The sequence below is a fragment of the Mesoplodon mirus genome (assembly GCF_964341445.2).
Source record: "Mesoplodon mirus genome assembly, chromosome: 2".
In the NCBI taxonomy this organism is placed as follows: Eukaryota; Metazoa; Chordata; class Mammalia; order Artiodactyla; family Ziphiidae; genus Mesoplodon; species Mesoplodon mirus.
Window position 1 is genome coordinate 65,926,344 of NC_138977.1, and position 24,621 is coordinate 65,950,964.

The window sequence follows — 24,621 nt, forward strand, 5'->3', positions numbered from 1 at the left end:
TTATTTGGACAACTTGTAAATCTTCTAGAGTCAGTGAGTCCCCTCCTCCAAAAGCAAATAGCAACAATCCCTTGGTCTTTGTCTGCTTCCCTCATAGTCTGTGAGATCCTTAGGGCAGCCAACTCTGTCACCCCAGGCCCTAGGTCCTGGTAGAAGTTCAGTGGATCTTTGCAGAATGGATATAAGGAAAAACATAGCATCCAAGGGAACTGGGACATTGCCTTTCCCTCACGAGGTCTGTGAACTGGGGTCGTTTCAAAACTCTTAGGTCTGGCATCTTTCATCATGAGCTGCTCCATCAGAGCTTCTAGAACAATCAGAAGGCAGAATCACCCTTGCAGACCCAGGCCAACATACGTGCCTACCTCATGAGCCAAGGGGCTAACGTTCTCTCCTTGGAGGCATGCTGGAGCCCTGGGCAGCAGGCTAGGTGAGCAGGAGGGGGTCAGTGCGGAGGGTCTGGCTCTGAGGTCGTGGTAGCTCCTCACTCTGCCCTCAGGGAGCCTCTGCCTCCACTAGCCTGGACAAGTGACACGACATGTGGAAGCTTCTAGAAGTGCAGCAGCCCTTTCAGAGTTCACATTTGCAAGCCTTCCTCCTCCGCCGCCTCCTGGGCAGAGCACACAGGCAGAATGGAGTTGTGTAACTCACCTCTGAGTCACACTTCCCCCCGCACAGTATTTGCTTTCTGCCTGACAAAGCCCAGTTTCCCCAGGACAACCAGACAGGCTACTATTGTTCCAAAGTCAGGGCCCGGTGATGGGCTCTTCTGCCCCCAGTACACCAGCTAAGACATCATTTTTCATTGCCACGTTGGGGGAGTAGACATGTGGGTGGGTGAGCCTACAGGGTGGGAGTTCACGGGTACATGCAATATTCATGCATGCGTTCACACATGGCATCCATGTGTCCTCAACACAGTTTCGTGTGCTGCATAGGTGTGTGACCGGGGCCCATGTGTCTGCGTGTGAGTATTTAGGCATATGCTTTCTTATATATGCGAGGCTGTGTTGTTCCGACACGTGCCTGGGAATGTCTGCTGGTTGGGCATGTGCGTTTGTCTGCGTCTGTGCATGTCTTTAATTTAAGACTCTGATTCTCCTGGAAGAAACGATCAGTTCCGTCCTCTGGCCTCAGCAGATGAATATTTTATTACCTTGCTTTTGCCATGGCATTAGGCAGCTTTCCTGTGAAAAGCCAAAGCATGACACACTTCAGGGAGGTGGAGATGTGGACTCTGATATTGGAGCACCAGCAAGGAAATCACCCCCCTCCTCCTGAGACGAAGCCCCAGGAGGGCTCACAGATGCTGCCTGCTAGTGTCATTAGGAACTGATGACTCAGCCGCTTTTCCCCTGTCCCTTGACGGCGTTCTCTCTAAATACAAAGCCGGCACACCCATTTCACAGGAGGCGTGGGAGAACCCCCTCCTGCCCCTCCTGAAGCTAGCCCAAAGCAGTTTCATTTTTTCCCACCTGCCTGGTCCTCCCGTGGAGGAAGATGCTATGTCCTGGGAGCCGAAGGTCACTCTATGACCCAGACGGCCAGCAGAAGGTCCTGACTTCTCCCACACCTTGGCATGGGGGTGAGGCAGCCACACTGAGGAAGAGCCAGGCGACGCTGGAGCCAGGAGGCCATGGAGACAGCATCTCCCAGCCACAGGGCCCTCCCAGCCCCCAGCCACGGAGTGACCCAGCCACACATTTCTCTGTAGCTGGGCTGCCAGAAGCAGTCCCTAAGACTAGGATTTGGGTGCAAGTAGTTTATCTGGGAAGTGACCCCAACCTAGGAGCACGGTGGGAACACAGGGAACAAGATAGTAAATACGGACAAGCAAATTAAGCACGTATTAATGAAGAGGTATCTAGCTCATTCCCCCGGGGGCCGTCTGTGAGGCTGAGGGACTGAGGCGTATGCCCACCAACGCTTACCTCACCAGTCCAGGCTTGGCTGCCCCATAGGCAAAACTAGCACCCTCTGCTGTAGAGCCTGGGCAGGCCAGGGGCGTAGGACTCTGCTGTTCCCCAGAGGCGCAAGTAGCCTGGCCCACATCTCTAGGTGGCAGGTGCTAACCCAGGCCCCCGGACCCCTCTCGGTTGCCCTCTGCGTCCTCCCTGGTCCTCGGATGGTGGTGGAAGCTCTCCAGGCTGCCCTCTCCAGAAGGGAGCAGGGATTCCCCGCTGGGCCTGTGTGGGGCGGGGAATGCTCAGCCCCCGTTGGCTGTGAGTACCCCATGGAAGCTCTAGGAGCCAGACATTCTGGAGCTCCTACTTTGTGTCAAGCCTGGTACTTAGCACACATTATTTTATGTAACCTCCACAGCAATGCAATAAATTAAGTACAACTACCTGTGTTATACAGAGAAAGAAACTGAGGTTCTGAGATGCCCTCTCACCTCAGGTCACTCTGCCCACAAGGGACAGAGATTTGTCTGGGCCGGTGCCAGTGGAGTGGGTCTTAACACATTTGCATCTACTTCCTACTGGTCTGTGAGCTCCTGGAGGGCAGGGCCTGACCCATTCCCTCCAAGCTCCTCCAGAGCCTGGAGCCTTGTCCACTGTGTGTGGTTATTAACTGGAGGCCCTTTCATCTCTTCGATTATCTATCTATCCAATCAGGAGTTACTGTGCCTTGGCCAACATCCAGTCGAAGGGCCTGTGAGCAGCTCCACCCTCGGGCTTCAAGCCAGCCGCAATGGCCTTCCACACCACTCCTCCCAAAAAGTTGAGTGTGGGTCTGCCCCGGTGGAAACAGGCAGGCAGTAGCGTCACATGGACTTGGGTTTAAAATTCACTCCCCCATGACCCAGCTGTGTGGTCCTAAGCAGGTTGCCTAGCGTCTCTAAACCTCTGTGTGCTCCAGTGGGGGATTCGGCCTCCCACACAGGATGCTCTGAGGCTAGAATTCGAGAGAAGCATGTCAGACCCCTAGGCGGACTTTCAGGAAGCTCTTAGTAGATATAGGTTCCAGGCCGACTAGAGTGTGAGCTTTCTCAGGGCAAGGAAAGGGGTTTATTTGTCTCTGTCTTGGCCACACCCATCCCAGGACCTAGCCCTGCATGGACGCGTGGTAAGTGGCGGTGCCGTTGAGCTGTCCTCAGTTCAGTGGTGTTTATAAGGACTTGCCCTAACGCACAGGCTTCAACCAGAGGACGGACAACTGAGTGTTTTGCAGCCAGGACTCCAGCCTGTGTGTGCAGCTCTTTGAAAGCATAGTGGTTCCCTTTTTCCTGTTTGTTTTTCTTTGGCCACCCTCCTCCGTTCCACACCTGCAGTCAAAGACTGCCAGAGCAAAGTCCCCAGCCTGCGCTGAGTGAGCGCTCAGGGCAGGGGGAAGAGGCTGGAGGGCCTGCAGACGTAAGAAGGAAGCAGGCCAGCTGTCAAGATGTTAGGCTTGTCTCCAGCTCCCTGGCCACTGCAGGGCCACACCCTGCCACCCAGCCCTGACCTCTCTTGCTAGCCTAGCTCTGCTGGGGTGATGGTGCCATTTTCCAGCTGCCAGAACCCCGAGCTGGGGCCTCCATGGCAGCCCGTGCCTGCTCCTCCCCTCACACTGCTTTCTTCCTGACCCATCTCCCAGGTGTGTCCAGGGCTGGTCCCTCAGCCGCCCTTCACTCCTCTCCTTCCCCATCCTCTGTGTTTGGAGATGCTCATCCCTGCTCTAAGTATTTTTTGGTGCCACAATGCTTTTCTCTTTGCCCATTCCCCTTTGATAAAATCCTTGTTTCTGGCTTTATTCTGTACCTTCCTGACTGTGGATGGTGATGTTGCTCTGATGAGTCTGGCTCATCCGTGGGCTGTGGAGAAATTCCCACGTGGTACACACCATCCGTACATCAGGACCTATCCTGCCAAGTGATTGCTCCGTGTGCAGCCAGATCTCCGCTTGTCTCCTTGCTGCTTCTCCCAGCGCAGGATGCCTCTTTCTCCTCCACCACATCTGGGTGGAGTGGGGAGCCGCTGAGCCCAGTTCTGCCCCGTTCACCCACTCCTCCTACAGCTGGGGGCTCACGTGCCAAGCCTGGCACCGGCGGCAGGCGCCACGGAGGGCAGACGACTAGCTGGGGGATGAAAACCTCTATTCAGGACAATATCAAATCCCTGGCTCCGGACAGAGAGACAGGTTTGCTCCCGGTCCGAGACATCGCCTGCAAAGCGAAAGCCGATACCAAGAGAGGAGCGTCTCGTTAATACGGGCTCTGTTCTTTTCACCTGGCAGGCCAAGCACAGCGGCTCACTTGTGCCTCTGAAATCCTAACTGGCTCCTGGCTGGGAGCTTTGGGAACTGCTTGGGAGACGTTAGGCAGAGTGTGCCAGGTGTACACCCAGCCAAGTCCCAATTCAGCCAGGGCAGGGACTAGAGAGAAAGACCCCTGGATGGCGGACCACACGCACGCCATGCGGTCACGGTCAGGACGAGGCTGGAGCCACGTGCTCCAACCCCCCCAGTGTCCTTCAATTGCCTTTTTTTCCCCCCAGACTCCTTTCCAAGCGTAAGCCATAAGGTGGGTACAAAGGAATCATACAATATGGGTATGGAGGGCCATGAGTGATTCTTTCACTCTGTTTCTCAACTTTTTAGGGTCACAAAACCTCTCATAAACCTTGAATGCCATAGTCACTCTCCCAACAAAAATGTATACCCCCAAATTGAGCATATAATTATATGGTATTCACAGACCCCAAAAGCCCCCCTCGGCTAGCCCCATGGGGTCCACGTTAAGAATATTTTCCAACGTCTCCTTCAACGGTTGGGAAAACGAAGGCCAGATAGGGCGACCTCACTTTCCCAGGAAAACAGCTGCTGGCAGAGATTTGATCATATTTAAATTTTATTTGGTTAAAAATAAGTATGACAATTCACAGAATGTATTTTTCAAATAAGAAATATCAAACTAAGACAAGCCAGTGGGCTTGCACAGCATCACTACTTTTTCTTCCATAGATCCCTTCTCTCCTTCCTCCACAGTGGAAGAAATTTTAGATGGGCACATGGAAGTCTACAGTTCCCAGCATCCCTTACAATCGTATGGTCTTGCCTCTAAGTTTGGCCAATAGCATGTTATCAGATTTCTAAGTCATATCTTTGAGAAGAACGGGTGCACCTACTTCCTCCTTTCCCTTATCCCACCGGTTGGAATGCAGATGTGTCAGAGGGAGTTGGAGCAGCCATTCTGGGCCACATGATCAAGGCTGGGTATTAAGGATGGCAGAGAAACAAGATAGAAGGAGTCTGGGTCTCTGACTATTGTGGAATCACCTTAGCAGTCTGGGACTGCCTACCTGGTCTTTTATCTTCTTTCGGCCACTGATTTGAGTTTCTCTGCCATAGCATTAGAATCCAAATTTTAACTTACAATCTAAGAGGCCAGAACATCCACAGATCCCACTTCCCACCTCATCCCGGTGGTCCCCAAGTCCCATTAGCAATGAACATCACTATCTCTCTTTCCTCTTCTCCACCCATTGCCACTACTCTGCTCCAGGCCATCTCCCTCTTGCCCCCAAACCATTCCAGGGATCTCCTGGTTGGTCTCTGTGTTATAGCCATTCTGCCATCCAGTCCAAAACACCTTTCCTGAAATGGACACCCAGACTGGACACTCTACTCTTCAGCCCTTCAATGGCTCCTTGTTCCAGCAGAGTGAACTTCACTCCCCCACAGTCTGGCCCCTCAGCCTGCCTCACCAGCCCCATCTGTTGCCACTTCCTTTATGTACCCTCTGCTCCCAAAACATGGAATTGCTTGCCCTTTTCCAAGCACCCTGCAGCCTCAAAAACCTTTCCACCATCTCCTGGACAGCCTGGTGTGTTCATCCTTCAAGGCTGACCTCCTTGGCCAGCCCACCCAGCACTTCCTCCTGCGCGCCCCATGCTACCCTGTCCACACCTCCATTACAGCCTGTAACCGTGTCATTGTTATTGTCCATCCCTGTGCATGACTTTCACTGCCAGAGAACTAGAATGGCTCCCCTAGGTGCCCACCACACAGCGGGAATAGAGGCTCTGCTCAAGAAAGCTGTTGAATAGAAATGTATTGCTGGAATAAGGACTAGAACTCAGCTTTCTTGACGCCTCTCTCAAGGCCCATTCTGCTTTGTTGGGCTCTGTCACCCTAGTGAGGAATTTACTCCTTCCTTCCTGCCCTCTTTCCCTCCTTTATTTCCTCTTTCTGTGAGCATAACCCCAGTGCCCCCATGATGTTGGTAGAAAGAGCAGAAGAACTGCTGAGTATTTGTAGAATTCATGAACACATGCATTTAGTGAGTGAGTATGTTATTTTATTTTATTTTACATTTTTGCTGGTCTCTGTGCTGGGCACTGTGAACACAGATGTGGAGAAGGCCCCGACCTGCCCTCCAGGCCTTCCCAGCCTGAGAGCTCAGAGGAAGCCCCGACTGTGGAGGAAGTGGAGGTATCAGCTCCCCAGCACCTCATGGGTGGGTCTCTGTAACATTTACTTTTGCCTGAGAGATGCAACAGGACTCGAGGAACTGGTCTTTCCCGATCCCATGGGCGGGCTGGAAGAGGTGAGAGGTGGAGTGATCCGAGCCTTCTGGCAATGTGATGAAGTCATTTGCAGAAAGACAGGTTTGTTCTGACTCGAGTGTTTTTCCACATGACTTCATCCCCCAGCAGGCTATGCTTGGGCCTTAGTTTGCGATGGGCCCCAGCCCCAGCTACCTGGAGAGAATGGCCCTGATCCCTTCCCCGGGCAGCTGTGCCAGGACAAGCAGGGCCCAGCTGAGTTGCCTGCCGCCCTGTGAATGGCCCAATCGTGGGCAGCACCCACCATGGCAGGAAGAGGCTACAAGGAGGCTGAACTAAGTACTGCAGGGGCTCCAATGAGTGGGTGCCCAACCCTGTGGTCAGGATGGGGTGAAAACTTCTCAAAAAGGGACTCTTGAGTTGGGTCTTAAAAGTTGAGAAGCAGTTTTCAAAACAAAACCAGAGGAAAAGGCATTCCAGGCAGGGGGATAAAAGAGGCTGACTCAGACATCTATTAAGATGCATCCAGGAGCTGGAGGAATCAGGCTCCCCAACTTCAGACTATACTACAAAGCTACAGTAATCAAGACAGTATGGTACTGGCACAAAAACAAAAATATAGACCAATGGAATAGGATAGAAAGCCCAGAGATAAACCCACGCACATATGGTCACCTCATCTTTGATAAAGTAGGGAGGAATATACAATGGAGAAAAGACAGCCTCTTCAATAAGTGGTGCTGGGAAAACTGGACAGCTACATGTAAAAGAATGAAATTAGAACACTCCCTAACACCATATACAAAAATAAACTCAAAATGGATTAAAGACTGAAATGTAAGGCCAGACACCCTCAAACTCTTAGAGGAAAACATAGGCAGAACACTCTATGACATAAATCACAGCAAGATCCTTTTTGACCCACCTCCTAGAGAAATGGAAATAAAAACAAAAATAAACAAATGGGACCTAATGAAACTTAAAAGCTTTTGCATAGCAAAGGAAACCATAAACAAGACCAAAAGACAACCCTCAGAATGGGAGAAAATATTTGCAAATGAAGCAACTGGCAAAGGATTAATCTCTGAAATTTGCAAGCAGCTCATGCAACTCAATATCAAAAAAAACAAACAACCCAACCCAAAAATGGGCAGAAGACCTAAATAGACACGTCTCCAAAGAAGATATACAGATTGCCAACAAACACATGAAAGAATGCTCAACATCCTTAATCATTAGAGAAATGCAAATCAAAACTACAGTGCAATATCATCTCACACCAGTCAGAATGGCCATCATCAAAAAATCTACAAACAATAAATGCTGGAGAGGGTGTGGAGAAAAGTGAACCCTCTTGCACTGTTGGTGGGAATGTAAGTTGATACAGCCACTATTGAGAACAGTATGGAGGTTCCTTAAAAAACTACAAATAGAACTACCATATGACCAAGCAATCCCATTACTGGGCATATACCCTGAGAAAACCATAATTCAAAAAGAGTCATGGACCACAATGTTCATTGCAGCTCTATTTACAATAGCCAGGACATGGAAGCAACCTAAGTGTCCATCAACAGATGAATGGATAAAGAAGATGTGGCACATATATACAGTGGAATATTACTCAGCCATAAAGAGAAATGAAATTGAGTTATTTGTAGTGAGGTGGATGGACCTAGAGTCTGTTATACAGAGTGAAGTAAGTCAGAAAGAGAAAAACAAATACCATATGCTAACATATATATGGAATCTAAAAAAACAAAAAAAAAGGTCATGAAGAACCTAGGGGCAAGACGGGAATAAAGACGCAGACCTACTAGAGAATGGACTTGAGGACACGGGGAGGGGGAGGGGTAAGCTCACAAAGTGAGAGAGTGGTAGTGTATATATGGACATATATACACTACCAAATGTAAAATAGATAGCTAGTGGGAAGCAGTCACACAGCATAGGGAGATCAGCTCGGTGCTTTGTGACCAGCTAGAAGGGTGGGATAGGGAGGCTAAGAGGGAGGGAGACGCAAGAGGGAACAGATATGGGAACATATGTATATGTATAACTGATTCACTTTGTTATAAAGCAGAAACTAACACACCATTGTAAAGCAATTATACTCCAATAAAAATGTTAAAAAATATTCTAATCACAATAAAAAAAGGAGGTAGTGAAAATTAAACACAAGTAAAAAAAAAGGATGCATCCAGTGCAAACCAGGGAGACCCCAAGAGCAGTGGTGTCTGCAGAGGGGCATGTCATTGCTACCTAAGAGCAGCATGGTCCCAGGGTTATATGGAGGCCCAACAATGCCTGCAAAGACCCAGACTCACCCACATTTCTGCTCAGCCTTCCTTAGTGTACTGGCTTTTTGTTCATTGTGTGTTATCACATGATCAAAAGATGGCTGCTGAGGCTCCAAACATCACATCCGCTCACAACCATGTTCCAGAGAGGAAGAAGAGGATGGGGAGACTCAAGGGAATGCTTCCACTTTCTGTCCTGAAGCTCTCTGGCATATATCCCTGTCTAAGCCTGTTCGGGCTGCTATAACAAAGTATCATAGACTGGGCGGCTTATAATGACAGAAATTTCTTTCTCACATTTCTGAAGGCTGAAAGTCTGAGATCAGGGTGCCAACACGGTCAGGTTCTGATGAGAGCCCTCTTCCTGTTGCAGATGGCCAACTTCTTATTATATCCTCACGTGGTGGAAAGAGGGAAGAGAGAGCTTTCTGGGGTCCCTTTTATAAGGACACTTATCCCATTCATGGGGGCTCCACCCTCATGACCTAATCACCTCCCAAAGACCCCCACCTCCTAAAACCATCAGGGGTATTAGGTTAGGGTTTCAACATATGAATTTGAGGGGGTCACAAACATTCAGTCCATAGCGATCCCCTATTCTCACTGACTTTGTCATTGGGCTGGTCACCACCATCTGTGAGGAAAACTGGGGAAGTGCCTGGCAAAGGGGATTAAGATAGCCATGCTTTGTTTGCACTGGGGCTGCTGAGGGACTGGGCACCAGAGTGTCTGCCCACCACTCCCACAGCATCAGAGCTCTGCTAGCAGGGAACACAGCTGGTTGGAAGAGAGGAATGGCCGTTGGGCCGGCAACGAGCAGGGCTGTCTCATGTGTCATGTGTTGGTAAGCGTGAGTTTCCATGGGGCTCAATGTAGTGAAGATGGCAGGAGAGGAGGCTGGCCAGACAAGAATTTGAATAGAAAGATTAGGCTCTGGGGCTTTAAACTAAGAGCAGCCCATCCAGGAGCTCTGGACCTGAGGTTGGTTCGTGTTTTAGAACTAGAACTCTGCCAGCAGCGAGCACTACCTGGGGGGACAGAGATACCCCAAGGATGGTCGTGTCCTTGTCACTCTCCATCTGGGCAAGTCTGTGGGTCCCTGAGAGTAAGGGCGGCATTCATGTCACTGTCTTTAGTGCCTTCCACAGCGCTGCTCCTACCAAAAAGGATGGCTGACTGAGTGAACGAATGAATGAGTGAGTGAAATTCACAGGCTCTCCTAGCATCAGCTCCCTCCTCTGTATCCTGGGATCAATAATAGCAGTTCTTGTCTCGCAGGGCTGCTGGGAGAATCAGAGGAGCTGACGGCTGCCACAATGCTTAATAAACGGGAAGGCAGCGGGCAGAGAGGAGGAGGCAGATAGGGAATGCGGGTCGCCTCGAACCCACACGATGCCAAGCACAGGCCCCCGCCTGCTGGCACCACTCACCGCCTGACCACACGGAACTGCCTGGAGGGGCCTGGATGGCTGTCCGGGATTTTCAGAAAAGAAGGCAAGGCAACGCCCAGTGGGTCCTGCTAAAGACAGTGATGGGAGAGTGATGAGGATAAACAGCTGTCTGTCTCTGGTAACGCAATTAGGAGCTAAAATATTAAACGCTTTACGGCAGGACATATATCTCCCACGTAAGGAGCTGCCTCTTGCAAAAGCAAGCATTGTCTGGGCGGGAGGCAGGCAGGCAGGCCCACATCTCAGACCCAGCAGCCTCTGAAAAGGGCAACAACTTTACATTCCATCATCATTTGGGGAGCTCCTCTTACTCCCTCATCACCATCATTGCAGTCACCATTTACTGAGTTACTACTGTGTGCCCAGAGCACTGTCAGAGACTAGCTTGTAGGCTGAACCACTTTTTTTTCAAGGGAAAAATGTGGGGTAAGGGAGATATGCAGAAACCAAACTCAAAGATATTAAGTAACTTGCCTACCATCAGCCACCTCGCGAGAGGCAAAGCTCCTTGGCAAGTACTGTCCTTTGCTGGAAGCCAGCACAGAAGCTGGAGATGGAGTGACTTAGTAAGTGGGGAGGATGAGATTTGGCTTGTCCTGGGATGTCCCACAGAGCAGGTGCCCTGCTGTGCCCCTGGTGTCCCAGGTGCTGGGATAGATGGACGTGAGACTGATTTGGATGTGAAAAACACAGATTTCCTGGCTGTCTGTGTCTCAGGGAATGGTCTGTCTTGCCACCTCTTTACTTTGATTGTGAATGACTGATTACTCTAATGGGCTTTGAGTTGACACAGATTTGTGGCAAGGATGGTGGAATTTCAGGCGTCAGCAAAGAGTCAGGGCACCTCATAGCACTTCTGAAAGCATACTTCTTAGGCAACCCAACACTTCTGGGCACGTGTTTCCAGAGCCCTGTCTATGTCTAAATCAGGGTCACTGCTGATTCTCGTTGGGGGGTTAAGGAGGAAAATCATGCAGCCCTCACATGAGGTTAGAGGATGTTTGCCAAAGTCCATTTGCATTCATCATCTTATTTTCTTCTCACAAGAACCTTGTGAGAGAAATGCAATTTCAACCCATCTTATAGATATGGAAACTGAGGCCATAGGCTTTTAAAATGGCATGTGTGGCCCAAGAGACAGAATGCATATTTGCTGAGCACTTGCTATGCACTAAGCTTCGGCTGTAACAAACAGAAGGATGGGTGTGTGCAAAGGCCCTGAGGTAGGAAGGACCTGCCATGTTTCTGGAGCTGAGAAGTGGCCAGTGTGTCTGTGGGAAGGTGAGCAAGGCCCCCCTACACTTGCAAGGGCCCCTAGGATGTGCTGTGCCTTCTGGTGGGTATCTGACTTTGGTCTAGAGCCCTCTCCATGCATCCGGAGGACGTGGTCAGCCCCGGCTTTGAACAGCAGCCCCATCTTGCTGCAAGGAAGCCCCCATCTCTGCCTGCCCCCCTCATCTGTCGGAATCCCCCTGTGTGCACAGAGCCCCACCACTGTGGTCCCGTGCTCCCTGCCGGGTGTGGTCCCTTCACCTCTCCTGGCCCCCCTCCTTGCGTCTGCCTCCATCTCTAACTGGCAGCATTCCTAGAAGCCAGTGGGTGGGTGCTGAGGGGCCAGCCGAGGGAGGGCTGTGCAGGTTTCCACGAGCGTTACATCTGGAGAGGGAGACCGGAATGTTTGTGTCTGAAATTTAGCTAATATCCCAGGAATTTCTCCTGGCGTTTCAGAGGGTTCCTAGGGGGACTGCAAAGCTGGGATGTCTGGGTTCTGGGGGCGGGCTGGCCTTGCTCAAAGCCTCTTTGTCTACATGGCTCTGCCTGTGTCGATCTGGCTCTGCATCTGTGTGTCTTTGTGTGTGTATCTTTCTGTTTAGAGTGGATGTGTGCATCTCTGTGCATGCCAGTGTGTGTGTGTGGATGTGTGTCTGTGTGTGCCTGTGTATGTGTGTTGTATCTGTGTGTGTCTCTGTGTGGGTCAGTGTGTGTGTGTGTGTGTGTGTGTCTGAGACACACACACGGCGTCACAGTGTCTCTTGGTTTCTTGGTGTGTTAGAGGGTCACCACAGGCCTGCCTACGTACCCGTCCCTCTCTGAGGTTTGCCTTTGCAAAGAGGTAACTCTCTCTGGGACTCTGGACTTCTGCTTTTGTCTCTCCCTCACCACCCTTGGGCTGGGGCTGGACCTCGCCCTCCCTGTGAGTAGCGAGTGGACAGTAGGGAGAAAAGAGAAAGAGTAGGTAAGAGGCAGGGGTGGGAGGGAAGGAGAGAGTCAGAGAAACAGGTTCCTCTGTGAGTCTGTATGGGTCTGAGTGTGTCTGTGTGTGCACACATGTGTGTATGCATGTGTGTGTGCGTGGCCGCCTGGCCGGGAAAGAGTCCTCGCAGGCCAAGCCTTGCCTTCAGCACCACCACAAAGAGACCTGAGACGCCCTCAAGCTACATTTCGGTTCTCTGGACTCTGCGGCCGGAGCCGTGACCCACCCTCCTGCTCTCGTCCCTCCACCCATTTGGTCACAAGGCGTTTCAGCATACGTTCTCCAGCTGAGTCAGCCTCTCCCCTCGGCCCCCACAATACCTTTGCCTCTCCCCCATAGCCCACTGCTCTGCCCTGCACCGCCCCCCAAGTCCCGTACACACCCATGGCCACATCACACTCCCTGGAGCACCTCACGGCTCCCTGCTCAAAGACCATGCAGACACCGCCACTGGATGGTCAAACTTCGTGGAACCAAACCTACCGCTTCTGCCAGGAAGTCCCCCTGGACACCCCAGCCGGAGAGAAGCCTCTTCCACCTGATCCCATTGCATTTTGCCTGCATGCCTCTGTGACTGTCACCCTTTGGGCTCTAGGTGTCCACCTCACCGACTCCTCTCTCCCTGTAGACAGGAAGGGACAGGGCAGGATTCAGCTCTGGTTTCCCGCCACGTGGTCCACTGCCTGGAGCTCAGTAATCTCCACTATACCGGTCCCTGGACCAGTAGGTCACTCCTAGGGCCTTCTAAGGTAGATAAAGGAGCTGGGGGACTTGATTTCCCAAAATTCCCTGACAGCCACTGTGTTTTGTGTCTCCTTTAATGTATCACCGCCTCCCAGAAACACAGCACTCCAATGCCCACCTCCAAACTCCCACATGGGCCGAGGCACCCTGGCTCCTCACCGGCACTCAGCATCCTTAAAGCCCAGGTGCAGGCCGCCTCCCAGCAACATTGCTCGCAACCTGGCCTGCTGGCCTCGCAGCCCCCCCCAGAGCCTCCACTGAACAGTGAGGCACCCCTCAGGGCCCTCCCACTCCATCAGGGGACCTCATCACCCCACCACTCTGAAAACATCTCAAACACATGGGTCGTCTCTTTATCTTAAATTTTTTATTTTTCATGGGGTGTATTAGTCTCCTAGGGCTGTGGTAACAAATTACCACAGATTGGGTGGCTTAAAGCAGAAATGTATTCTCATACGGTTCCAAAAGCCAGAAGTCTAAAACCAAGGTATCGGCGGGGCCTCAGTTCTTCCAGAGGCTCCAGGGAGAACCCTTCCTTGCCTCTTCCAGATTCTGGTGGTCACTAGCAATCCTTGACGTTCCTGGGCTTGTAGACGCATCACTCCAATCTCTGCCTCTATCCTCACCAGGCTTTCTCCCTGGGGCTCTCTGTGTCTCAGATCTCTAGCTCCTTATAAGGACACCAGTCAGTGGATTTAGGGCCCACCCTAAATCCAGATGATCTCATCTCAAGATTCTTAACTTAATTACATCTGCAAAGGCCCTATTCCCAAATAAGGGAATATTCCACATTCACAGGTACTGGGGGTTAGGACTTGGGCATATCTTTGGGGGAGACACAATTCCGCCCACTTCATGGAGTTATCATGCTAGAAACTCAAAAATACCTCTTTGGCCTAAACAGCTGATGATAACAAGTAACAGAGACCGCAGGATTGTCTGGGTTGGAGGTGACCTAGCACACTTGGTGATAGATACCCCACAGGATCTGCATGTCAGCTGAAACATCTGCAGGGACAGGTAGCACATCACCCGCTAGGCACGCCAGCTGGCGAGGGAGCCTGGGTGAGTGGTGAGGCTGTCAGGGAGCCTCGGAAGGAAGGATGATCATGCACTCAAGACTCCTCCCTCTTTCCTGAATACGTGCGGCTCCTGAATTTTTTCACATCAAATCAAAGAGTAGATCCTGGCAAAATGAAGAAGAATAGCTCAGGAGGTAAAAGGCAGCAAGCACTTCCAGGCCTTCTGAAGCAAGGCTCTCCCCAGGACGTGACCGCGAACAGTGTGGTGGCAGAGTCCTGCTTGCAGATCTCTGTGCTAATCCACACTTACAGAATGGCCCTGCGGGAGGCCAGCCTTCTGGCTCTCTAGGCGTCACCTATGTGGTGGAATCACCAACGCTGGCCCTACATGTCTCAAGGTCACTGCAAGGCCCACGTAACCTATGGACCTGAGCCACTGTGTGCCTGTGAAGGCCAAGGCTATGTTCATGGTAAAGGAAATTGCAACATCTGGGGCCCAGCAGGAACACAGCAGGCAGCTTGCTTTTTATGAGTTCCTTAACCCCCAGGAGCTCTGAAAGACAGGAAAATAGGCAGGCTCGTGGCATTGTTGTGCACCTACTATGTGCCAGGCATTCTGCGAGGCCATGGCTTGCAGGATCTCATTTAACTGTGCCAAGCGTTCTGCCTGGCACAGGGGTTAGGAAACGCATGTTTTTTCACAAGAGGGAAGTGGAGCATAAAAATTGACCAAGATCATGTCACCAGAAGACTTTTGAGTGTCTACAAAGAAGTCACCAAAAAGTGGCTTGAGGTGAGAGCCAGTGTGATGAGGGTCAGGCTTAGAAGCTCAAGTTCATTCTGAGACCTGGATAGAAGTCCTGGAGTCAAAAATAAATAAATAAGCCACTGATTTCCCTGGAGGGGACTCAGGCCACCTTACATTATTTCATTGGCTCAGGAGCCATAACAGCTGCATTTTATCATTCCTCAGAAATCCATAAAAGGGTTGGAAAATGCTGGTGCTTGTGGGGGAAATGGATGAGCATTTCAATTTAATTGTGGGCCCCCACTGCTCTGTGATGGGGCCTTGAGATATCACTTATGGGGCCTTGGGGTCCCATGTAGAGCAGTGGAGAGTAGAGAGTTTGGCCTCCAGGGCTCCAGTCCTCATGAGTGATCTCTTCTGCCCAGCCTTTGGCCCCAGGCCCACCCTGACCACACCTTCGTCTGGCTTCCTGCCCCAGCCAGGGAGCTCCTTGCAGGAGGCTGAGTTCTCCCAGCCGTCCCGGGCCTGCCAATGGTCACTCCTGCAGGAGCTGTCCCTTCCCTCCCAGTAAGGGCCTTGCTGGGTATTCCCAACCCGTCCTTCTTAGCTAGAACAACCAGGCTGAGCTTCAAACTTCAAGGTTAGGCTTTGGCCTGACCTCAGGTACTGACTGTGAATCTCACAATGCCCAAGTCGTCGCGTGTGCAAGAGACTCAGGAACTCACGAGGGCTTCACTGTTCTACAACCTCCATGAGCATGTAAATCACCCGGGGCCCTGGAAGAGCACAGATTTTGATCCAGGGGCCTGAGATTCAGCCCTTGCAGCAGGGTTCCCGTTGCTGACACTTGGTGGACCCACCTTGAGTCACAAGGCTCTTGGTCATAGATTAGGTGAACTGAGGCCCAGAAAGGGGCAGAGAGTTGCCTGAGGTTGCACCATGAACGAGAGGGGCTGAGAGGGACCCCACCCGCTGTTCTGCCCCCTGTTCCAGGGTTCACACTCTCAAATGCCTCAGGGATTGGAAAAGCAGAGAGACAGGTGCCAGCACTCCTCTCTAGGGCTGCCTGCCTTGCACACTTCATGTGGCAGGGACCCAGCCTTCCTGCTCCCAAATGCTGGGGCCAGAGCAGGTTACTTCCAGTCCCAGCCCCGTTCAGGAGAGGGGTCCAAGGCAGCAGACGGTGCTCTCTGAAAGGCAGCCTGGAGAATGTGGGCTTTACGATCTGGCAAACTTGGGTACCAACGCCATCTCCATGCACCCTTGACTGTAACCTCTCCCAGTCTCAGTTTCCTTACATGTAAAGTGGAGATATTAATGGCACGGACCCCACAGAAATGCTGTGCTCATGGAATGAGATGCAGGGGCCAGTCCCTGGTCCAGGGCAGTGGCTCAGCCAAGGGGGGCCCCTCTCCTGGTGTCTGTCCTCCAGATTGCGGCTCTACACACCCCGCCCACAGCCAGCAACTCTTAGGTGCTGCTGACACTGCCCACGGTCCATTTGGTACTAAAAGCCCTTTACCCTGGCTGAGTCTCCTTTCCTACCTTCTCCTGATTTCCTGCTTCATTTTTTACTTAAGCTCTGGCTTTTCCAGCAGACACCTGGCTCCAGAGCAGCAGCTTCTCAGCAGACCATGTAGGGATGGAAGCTCAAATTCGAGCTTCACTAGACTTGAAGTGGCTTCCTGGGGCACTATGGCCTGAGAGGAGCTCTGAGACAAGTCCACATCCAGGGGAAGAAAGTGCTGTGATCAGTTAGCGATGTCTGCCCTGGGCTCAGAAGTGGGGAGTGATGGCGTGAGTGCACGCCACCCCTCGCAGAAGACACGCCTTTCAGGCAGCTCTTCTGGCAGCTCTTCACAGTCCACTTTCTTTTTTTTTTTTTTTTTTTTTTTTGCGGTATGTGGGCCTCTCACTGTTGTGGCCTCTCCCGTTGCGAAGCACAGGCTCCAGATGTGCAGGCTCAGCAGCCATGGCTCACGGGCCCAGCAGCTCCGCGGCATGTAGGATCTTCCCAGACCGGCGCACGAACCCACATCCCCTGCATCGGCAGGCGGACTCTCAACCACTGTGCCACCAGGGAAGCCCCTCACAGTCCACTTTCTTATTCAATGACTCCTCAAAGGCACACTGTGACGTCACCGGTAGTACCCCCATATGGTAGTTGAGAGAATCTGAGACATAGGGAGGTGATATGACTTGGCCAAAGTCCCCAGCAAGCACCAGACGTAGGACTAGAGCCCAGTTGTGCCTGAGCCCCCTTCTCATATTTTGCCTGTTAGCCTCATTTCTCCCCATCCTAGAATGGCCAAGGTCTGGGGTCAGGGGGATATATGTTGGCAGTCCCGGACTTGCCCCAGTGCAATGTTTGGGTCCTCTCTAAGCCTGTGCAAACATATCTCAGAGAGAACACGGGCTTTGACATCTCCAGACCAGCCTGCCTCTCCCTGGGAAGTGCCGCTCCATTTCCAGGCCTCAGTCTTCCCATTTATATAGTGTGGAGAGTGGTGCTTCCTCCAGAATGAATGGCCAGATGGAGAATGAGCCTGAAGTGCTGGCTTCCCAGGAGATAGCTCACAGCTCTCCCCTCTTTCCTTTCCTTCCCTTCCCCTGTCCAGCAGAACTGACCCCTGCCAGCTCTCAGAGAAGGACCTCTGACCCCTCTCCAGCCTCCCCCGTAGCCGTGGCTCATTTACAGGCCCGTAAACAACCCCAGGAGCAGCGTCCTGGTGGCCTGCAGAAGGGGAGGCAAACAGGAACCTCCCACAGGCCTACCCCCACCCCCTTGGGATGCTGCCAAGGCCGCCACCAGCAGGAAAACATTTCTGCCCCTCAGGCCACCCAGCAAGGCCAGGCTGGGCCCCTGCTGCTGTTGTGCGCCAGGGTCCAGGGTCAGCGCCCTCTCCTGCATGCCCGGTGACAAACCGCAGCTTCTGCCTGGTAAGCCACGGTTGCTGGTGGCACCTGCCCTGCGCCCCATCACCTGGCGGGAGAGAGCGGGATGAGATAACGTCTGAACTGGGATCCGGCCATGGTGAAAGAAAAGCTCTTTGCACATGTGGCTGAGCCTGCACTTATTTATTTATTTTTGTTTGCAGCTCTCAGCCCAGCTCGGCAAACCAGGTCGTGACAGGGGGAAACTCAATTCTCTCCTGCAGCCTGACTTCCCAGGAGAAGGCCCCAGGGTTACAGTTCTTGGGGTTCCCAGCAAAGAATAGCACTCTGGTTAGAAGCTCGTGAGGACCAGGAAAGGCAATAAACCACCCAAGAACACGAGGGTATTTTGGGGGGTGGGGGAGGAAGTGAGGGGGTTCTAGGAACAAGATTGAGATGAGCATTAAAAAATAGAGCACTGGGCTTCCCTGGTGGCGCAGTGGTTGGGAGTCCGCCTGCCGATGCAGGGGACATGGGTTCGTGCCCTTGTCCGGGAGGATCCCACATGCCGCGGAGCGGCTGGGCCCGTGAGCCATGGCCGCTGAGCCTGCGCCTCCGGAGCCTGTGCTCCGCAGCAGGAGAGGCCACAACAGTGAGAGGCCCGCATACCACAAAAAAAAAAAAAAAAGCATTAATTTAGCCCCTACTGTGTCCTAGGTATTCTGCTAAAGATTTCATCTCATCTCTTTTATCCTGAAAATGATCAATCTGAGTCAGTGTTCTCAATCCCATCTGAGAGCTTTTAAACACCATCAATAGTTCTGATTTCTTTTGAGGGGGTGGGTATTTTTTAAAGCCCTGCAGAGCCTTCTAACATGCAGCCTGGGGTGAGAACTGTAGCCCAAGGCAGTGCTTCTCAAACTTCTACCTTCTTGGGAATGAATCTCATGGATCTTGTTGAAACACAGATCCCATTTTAGCAGCGCTGGGGCAGGGCTGAGTGTCTGTATTTCTGTCCAGCTCCAGGGGATGCCTGAGCTTCTGGTCTTTGGACCACACTTTGAGTAGCAAGTGTGCAGCCTGTCAACTGCACAGCAAGACTCCCACTAGTTCATCGCTGGATCCCAAGCAGCACTAACAACACTGGGACAAAGTAGACGCAGAATAAATATTTGTCAAAGGCAGAAAGAAACAAACAAGTCCTGAAGGCATGTGTGGCATGGTTGCCATTTTATGCACAAGAAAGTTGAGGTCGATGCAAGGCCATAAGGAAAGTAGGCTCGGGGAGGAGCTGACTTGCGTGTGAGGTTGCCAGCTGAGTGACCAGGGGCTCTGGGGCTCAGGGATGACAGTGGGGAAGGAAGGGCTCAGGCTCTGGGATTTGACGGCCTGAGTCCAAATCATGCCTCCAGCTCCCACTAGGCGACCGGACCCGGGAGATGGGCCCACAAGCCGGGTTACGGTGCACGCGAGGCTTACTGTCTCATTCACTCCGTTTGTCATCTGAAGGGCGGGAGAAATGGCATTTGTAATTCCAAAGGGTTATTTTGAGGATTAAATGAGATGACTCACAGACTGGATATTAGATGATGTTAAGAATGGTTGTTTACTTTTTTAGGTGTGATAATAGTTTTTGCTTTCTTTTTTTAAATTTTGTATCCTGTAGCAGTACATACTGTGGTATTTACAGGTGAAAGGATACAATGTCTAGGATTTGCTTTAGACATTCCAGCAGAGAGGGAGGGAGATGACAGAAAAGGAGGAGGAGGAAGAGGAGGAGAAGATACAAGTTAGAAGGGATGGATAAAAAAAGAATGACAAACATCAATCTTTTTTTATTTTTATAAATTTATTTATTTGTTTGTTTGTTTGTTTATGGCTGTGTCAGGTTTTCATTGCTGTGCGCGGGCTTTCTCTACTTGGGGCGAGTGGCAGCTTCTCTTCATTGCTGTGCGCAGTCTTCTCATTGTGGTGGCTTCTCTTGTTGCAGAGCACGGGCTCTAGGCGTGCGGGCTTCAGTAGTTGTGGCTCGCGGGCTCAGTAGTTGTGGTGTACGGGCTTACTTGCTCCACAGCATGTGGGATGTTCCCAGACCAGGGCTCGAACCCATGTCCCCTGCATTGGCAGGCAGGTTCTTAACCACTGCACCACCAGGGAAGTCCCAACATCCATCATTTTTGAAGCTGGGTGATGGGCCCCAGGGGGTTCATGACTATCCTGTCTTTGTCTATCCTTGAACATTTCCACAATCAAAGGTTCACAATAATAAATTAGAAAGTGATGAAGCAGGTCACATGCTTGGCTGAGCTCCCGATTCATAGCAAGTGCTCAGTGAACGTCAGCTCCTGTTCCTTCAAAATGAGCCAGGCTCTGGCCATGAAGGAGATGCTCAGGGGCCAACCAGGTGTGTCCCCCAACCCTGAGTGATGTGCCCAGGGTCCCACTGTCGGTAGGAGCAATGCAGAGATTTGAAACCAGGCTTCCGGAGTGCTCATCCCACAGGACCACAAGGCTGGAGGAGTAGAGATAGTTTGCCTTCTAGAACAATCAGCAGCAGGGGTGGTGCTAAAAATAATAACCACTACTGAGGACAGACTATGCCAGGCCTTTTGTGGCTGTTACATTATTTAATTGGCAACCCCCCCCAAACCCTATGGTTATCCTTCCCGCTTCCAAAATGACTCAAATTGCTGAAGTGCCTGGGCCGGGGACACACTGTCTGCTGCTGGACATCCCCAGTCCGCAGGTTGCAGCCGCTCTGCCCACCCATTCCCTCCTCTGCATTATTTAATGTCTGACCTGCTTTGGTTTAGGCCTCTCAGGCTGGTCTCAGCTCCTGGGAGTACGTCCTGCCTGCCCTGCTCTGAGTCACCCCCGGTGCCTGCACACCCAGATTGGACACACGGTCAATGGCTCTTGCCTGCCCGCTGGGCTCTGGCAAGGGTGCTCAGGCACTCTGCGGGGACAAGCCCTCCCGCCCTCCTCTCCCTGTCTGAACCCAGCAGGGTGGGATTTCCGTCCCTGGCCTGGCTGTTATAGGAACGCGGCCGCCTGCTCCCCTGGGCGGCACACCAAGTCCTGCTGCAAACCCCACCATGAATGGCAGCCATTCTTTACCCCAACTCCAGCTTGCCACCTCCCCGCAGCCTGGGAAGGGAGACCTAGCCTTCCCCAGGCCTGTAAACACCAAGCCACACACGCAGCAGGGCCCCAGCAGCCAATAAATCTTGGTCCCAGGGTTCTCTTAAAGAGGCAGAGCCAGGACAGACACCAGCCAGGCCCTAAGTAGCTGCAGCGACATTGTGTAACCAGCACTCCACCCAGCCTCTCCACTGCCCCCGCATATGAAGAGAGACAAAACACACATTTAGCAGGTACTCCCCGTAAGCTTTTGCTCTTGCTTATAACATCTAACTTTTCTTTCTTCTTTTCTTTTCCCTCCGCTTCTCACCCTGGGGATAGGAGAACAAGGAGACCCGCTGGTGGGTATGAGCACACGATTCATCTTCTGGAAGCTGAGCCCCTGGGCTCATGGCAGGAGTGGAGTGGGGAGGCAGAGGTCGCTGGACTTTGCACCCAGGCACGCCTCAGGGCAGCCGAGGGAACAGTCGGGGTCAGATGGGAAGCAAGCCCAGCCCAGACGCATGTTCTCTAGAAGCAGAGTCTGTCCCGATTAGGCACAGTGGCCTCTGGGAGGACTCTGAGGCCCACAGTGCTGGGAGAGGAGAGCCTTAGGGATGACATCCTTTCATTCCACCCCGGGGAAGAGCCAGGTCCCTCACCGGGGGGTCCACGGCAGAGCCATGGTTAGACTCTTCTCCATTAGAGGTGTTTTGATTTGTTTGTTCTTTGAATATGGATGTACCCTCACATGAGGAGTCTTAAATTGCATTCTTCTAGAAATAGTGTGTCCCGTTATTTCCAGAATCAAATTCCCATATGTTTACAAACCCACCAGACAAACTATACTTCACCTCAACAGTGTGTGTCCTGACAACCACCTGGTGCCCTTAAGTGTCAGGTGCTGGGGGAGACGTAGCTCCCACCCTAAGGAAGCACACAGTTTGGTTGCAAGTCGAGGACTCTCCTGACAGCTCCAACCCAGTGCCCTTTGATCACCCATACCAAGCACCCCGGATAGACCTTCACTGTTACCCACGATCAAAATCAGAAGATAGAAGGGCTGGGTGAGAGAGCGAGGGCACAGAAGGCTTCCCTTCCCGAGAGGAGGAATGTGGGCCAGGTGGGAGGATGGGATCAATTGGATTCCAAGTGTAAGAGCTGGAGGGCAAGCAGGCTGGGCACATGGGCTCCTGTGCAGCACAGCAGAAGGAAAGCCCCGGGCGCATGCATTCTGGGGAAAGTGTGTGAGAAGACTGCGCCAGAAAGGGAAGAAGTGACACTTGAGGTCGCCTGGTTCCAGACCACTTTCCAACCTTTGAATCCATCAAGAAACAATGCCCTCTGCAACTACCTCTGAATCCCAAACTCTTATTTCACAGATGAGCAAGCCGAGGCCACAGTGGAGAAGGTAACTGCCCAAGGTCACCCGGCTAATTGGGGTCACTCCAGATCAGAAGAGGTGCCCCTGAACCTTGCTCTGGCTGTGTGATTTTTATTATCCCCAAGTATGTGGAAATGGGGTGTTTGCTTGTGTTTTGAAGAAATGATTAACTTCTGACATGCTGACCTTGATTACCTGGTTGCCTGAGTGCTAATTAACCACTTGGCTGGTCACCTGGGCCAAAGAGGGCTTGGGAAAGGGCCACAGCCCTCTGCCCCAGGCCAGACCAGCTGCACTGGCTGTCCTCTGCATCCTGGCACCACAGGATGTTCCAACTGGGAAGGCCCAGAGAACCTATATTCCCTGCTTGGAGAGAACATTCAGGCCCAGAGAGGGAAAGGGATCAACCTGAAGTCACATAGCTGAGGAAGACGGACACACATGCCCCCAGACAACGAGGCACACAGCACGTTCTTGAGGACAGGAGAAACGATCCGTCCACCAAGCAGCACTGGCTCTGCCCAGCCTGGCCCCAGCCTGATGTGGCGGGGAGGGGTTGGCGGGCACAGGAGGCTGTAGATGCACTGAGGACTCACCATCCCAGGCTCCAGCAGTGGATTTTATGCCTGATCCTTTTCATTCCTCTCTACAGCCCTGTGAGACAGGCATCGTTGTGCTCATTTTATAGATGGGGAAACCAAGGCTCAAAATTATAGAGAAGGATCGCACATTTTAAAAATGGCACAGCCAGGGTTCCAACATGGTCAATCTGACTCGGGAGTTTGTGTTTCCTCTTTCTCCCTCCCCAGGTAGTCCCTGCCCCTGAGGGTGAATGTTCTAGCAAGAATGTCCCAAACTCTAAGGACAGGGTGAAGCCCTCTCCTTGCCCCATGCTGTGCACTCTCAGAGATGAGGGTGTGAAGCATCAGGAAGCCCGAGGCCTGGGCTGTCAGGTGCACCTCGAGGGTGCGGGGCTCTTTGAGGAGAAGCCGATTGAGGATGGCACATGGCAACATCTGTCGAGCCACCTTGCCCACCCGTGTGCTCAGAGGCTCAAGGGGAAAGTTGACAATTTGGTTGGAAATTCGTCACTTGTCTCGCGTTGGGCTATCTCCCAGGTCTCAAGAAGTCAGGGCTCCGCGATCTGAATCCCTCTCTCCCTCCTCAGACACGCCCCCCTCACCCTCACCCTCACCCTGAGTCCTGAAAGTCTGTGATAATATGTAGGGACTAGCTCTGGGGTAGAGAATGGAGCTGGGAGATTTGCCACCAGGATCAAGACCTGCCTTGACACCCAGAGGCCAAGTCAGCTTGGACAGATCACTGACCCTCTTGGGTCTTGGTGTCCTTATTGATGAAATAGGCATTGGTCTCCACTTTGCAGGGCTGTGGAGAAAGTAGTCCAAGCCATAGAGATGGGCTACCCAACCCTCACGCCTATGTATACGGGAAATCTCAGAGCTCATACCTGGTGTCACTCTGCCTGTTGCTAAATTGCCCCCATCTCGGGCAGCGTCTGCGGCTTACTCCCTCGGGCAGCAGGGGCCTGGCGCATGGCAGGCACTCAGGCAAGTTCTGGGCAACCACACTGAAGACCACTGAGTTGCACAGCATCCCCGAGTGCCTTTATCCCAGGATTGCCAGCAGAGCACTGGGCAGGGCTGGGCCACCACAGCTCGGTCCTCTGAGGAGGGTCCCCAAGACTGGAAAAAATGCAGGAAATCCCCATCCTGAGTGTTCCCTGCTTGGGCCTGCACTGTCACATGGTGAAGGTGACAGGCCTGGAAGAGCCCCCGGAGGCCATCAGACAAGCAGCCGGACATCACACACTCCTGGTGAGTGGCAAGGATGGGGACGCTTTTCAGATTAGTTATAGGAATTGGCACCAACCATGACAACAGTGACAGTGACAATAATCATAGCTCTCATTTACTGAGATCGGACCCGGGACCAGGCACAAACCCTGTACACACGGACAGCTTCTAATTCGTATTCCAGGGTCAGAGGGGAGTGCTGGCACAGCCCCTTTATAGGTGAGGACCCTGGGCCACCATGAGGGTAAGCAGCTCGTCAGGCTCTCCCAGCCCACCGCAGGACAGCCCTGCAGCCCGGACCGCCGGCGCCAGCAGGCACCCTTGTCCAGCACGTGGGCCTGATGCCTGTGTGAGATTGCTCACCCTGCTGCCAGTGCACAGGCCCCCGAGGCCCAAGGGTGACATTCCTGAGGCTTTTGAAT